Source organism: Tigriopus californicus, chromosome 7 (genome assembly GCF_007210705.1).
Source record: "Tigriopus californicus strain San Diego chromosome 7, Tcal_SD_v2.1, whole genome shotgun sequence".
Lineage (NCBI taxonomy): Eukaryota > Metazoa > Arthropoda > Copepoda > Harpacticoida > Harpacticidae > Tigriopus > Tigriopus californicus.
In genome coordinates this window covers 13,745,824-13,749,240 of record NC_081446.1, presented here as the reverse complement: position 1 = coordinate 13,749,240, position 3,417 = coordinate 13,745,824, and positions in this window count along the sequence as shown.

Sequence of the window (3,417 nt, the reverse complement as noted above, 5' to 3'; positions counted from 1 at the left end):
TATCCCCATTTATCACGTTTATCGTTTCACGATATTATGATTAATAATCAATGAAAAATGTATGACAAAAATCATCCAAATAAACAAATACAAAAGGAAGATCGCCTAATGCAGAGTCCATCATGCCCTGAAAGGTTTGCGCAGCGTTGCGTAGGCCGAATGGCATCTTGAGCCACTCAAACAAGTCAATTATGTCTTATGTACATCCTCGGGAGCCATGGGAACCTGATTGTATCATCAAACCAAGTCAACCATGTAGAAGATGACAGGCCCATGAAGTACATAGGCAAAATTTTGAATGTGAGGCACGGGGTATCTATCAGGTATTGTGGCATTATTGAGCCCCCTTTAATCACCAAACAAGTACCAGGAACCATCAGCCTTGGGGGTGACGTGAAGTGCCGATGAGTGGTTGCTCTTTGAACGCCGTACGATGCCCATGTTCAACATGACCTCGAAGTCCTTCTTGGCGGCCAGTAACTTCTCCCCCATCAAACGCCGAGACCTCGAAAATACCGGATGTCTAGTCGTCAGGATATGATGGTAAAACCCATGCTTCGGAATCGCCTCTGCAAATGCGGGCGTGACAAGTTCCGGGACACCATCCAAAATCTGTTCATACACGTCAGCCGACTTAGACTTAACCAAAGGCAAGGCGGGAGCGACAACCTTCCCCAAATAACCGTAAATGGGACGGGATCAAACAAACTTTCGCAGGCAAGGTCGATCACGAGGTTTTTTGCCCGAAGAAAATCGGCCCCCAAAATGGCCTGATCCAAATCCGCCAAGTGGAACTCCCATTTGTACTGTTGAGCCCCCAAGACAATGTTGTGAGAGATGCGACCATAACCACGAATGACGGAACCATTGACAGCAACGAACAAAGGTGAACCGGCCATACTAGACTTTCTGACACGCGATACAGGTAAAATACTAATTTGGGCACCGCAGTCTACCAAATAGGATTGATCATTCAATTTATTTGTGACAAATAATAAGCAACCACCAATGACCATTACTGATGGCCGGTCCCTTCGTTTCCCAGGACGCAGTGAACATTGGAATCACCCAATGCAGGCGACGCATCACTCTGAACAAAGGAGCAAGGTTGCTCACAATTGAATGCCTTGGGCCCATAATGCTGATGGACGGGGTCAGCTTTTGGACCCCTGTGACGTGCCCTTCCGGAGACCAATAACTCCGATGACCGCTACAGACTGAGCAGACACAAGCTTGTCCGCCAAGAGAGCCATGTCTCAAGGCGTCGCCTCCTCCAACAGGTGTGTGCATACCTCTTGCGGAAGGTGCTCCATGAATATCGTGCGGAATAGGAAACACTGCTCATGTTGTCCCAACAAAGCCAGCATCTTGTCCATCAACTCGGAGGGACGATGATCCCCCAGCGGCAAGGCTTGCAAAAGCCGCTGAGCCCTCTGATAACAAGTAAGAGAAAACGTTGACAAAAGCCTCTTCTTGAGCTCCTTGTACTTTGGTCCATCCGGGGGAGAGAGGAAAATGTCCGCCACTCTCTTCGCCGTCGTCTGGTCCAGAGCTGCCACCACATGATGAAATTTCGTATCATCGACGGTGATTGAACGCAAGGCAAACTGCAACTCTGCTTGCACGAACCACATCGCCGGTTCTTCGGACCATAAACCAGGAAGCTTGACTATGACGGCATTCACCATTGCAGGAGCCAAACCATCTTCCAACATGATGACGAACCAGAGATACCAAACCCTTGGCGCACACCAATTGACTAGTTGGGAACTGTCGGGGTCACCATTGAAGAGTCAATAGTATGGAGTGTTGCTTGTCTCTAGTGATGGGCCTCGATCTGGAAAATCAGCTTTTTAGCTTGAAGAACCTCTGGCAGGGCTCCAATGCCAACGAAAAACGGTAGAGAAATGAAGACCCAAGATCAGGAACGAGTTTTAAAGCAGCCCTGGTTCCGAGACCCAGAATGGCAGTGTCGCGTTTTGCCACTCATTTAAGGAGTTTTTATTTTGATATTGAACTCTCTTTAGCTTGTGATGGGAGCCCTAACCGAGGTGTCCTTCAAGTTAAAAAGCTGACCTTCCGGATCGAAACACATCACTACTTCTCTCTGCGTTTATTCTGATTCGAGTGAGTGTATAAGAACGATGAATCACATTACAGAGCACAGAACTAGCACGAAAGCAAGCACCGCTACAATTGTATAAAAAGTTTAAAGTTTGCTCCGAAGGCAGGATTCGAACCCATGCCCTCTGGGAACCATGTCGTGCCTCTACGGGTACGGTAGACCACTCAGCTACCATGGTTCGTTAAAATCGGTTTGCTCCGAGGGCAGAGGCCGGTTCTTTGAATCGTGTCTAGTTCATGCACTAATTGATGTACTAGCTCACCGTTAGTTAGCAGTGACTTAGTTCACGCACTTTTTCGCGTTCTTTGAATCATGGCTAATTCATGATATTCGAATATGTTATATTATTCAATATCATATATTATGTCATTTAGATTACGTTAGAAAAAAACATATTTTGGAAAAAATAAAATTTCTTCTAAAACTTTTACAGTATTGTATGCTAAAAGAATTACGGTATTATATTAAGCGGTTAGGTTTTCAACTTGAAGTGTTACTGTAAAGCTTGGTGCATATTTGGTCATTAGCATTTCCTTAAAATGCCATTGACTTTCATGAAATTGCAATGAACAGCACAACTGGGCATATGAAACGCATTCATACAAATATCTATTGCATTTTTAAAATGTTTTATATTATCCAATATTTTTTCGAGTTATTATAGCATCACAATGTAACAAAAAATAATTCATCGGAGTATGTAAGATAAATATGTATTTTTGTATGTTAATTCATTTGTGGCGAGTGGTTGTCAGAGAATTTGGTGGCCAATTTGACAAAAACAAGAACTATCAACTTGCTATTTGTAAGGAGCTGGTTTACATATGTCCATAACATTTCTACTGAAGGTGCAACTAATGTACCTAATGATTTTGTTTTTCGGCACTTTTAGTCTGATGTGCCATTGAGTGTGTCATTTTGCATTAAGAGCGCAAGACAATAATTGAGATCAAAACTAAGGATCAAAACCATCAAAATATAGGAAAAAGCAAAGGCCATGTGAAAATAAATTTTCTTTAATGCTCGGATTTGCAAAATCTTCAAAAGCTATCTGTATCTACAACATCAATAGATAAAAATATATGGCAATTGTTATCTTTTCGTTCGATATAACTGAATTATTTCAGTGAAAGTTGAAAACCAAAAGCTAGAGTATTTGCCATGGCTCTATCTTTTTCAGTTTAGCGGCGAATTAGGAGGTCAATTCTTGCCGCCTAGTTTAGCCAGCGAATTAGTGCATGAATTAGTCGCGACCAAATTTAGACTTGATTTAAAGAACGCAAACGTGTGGT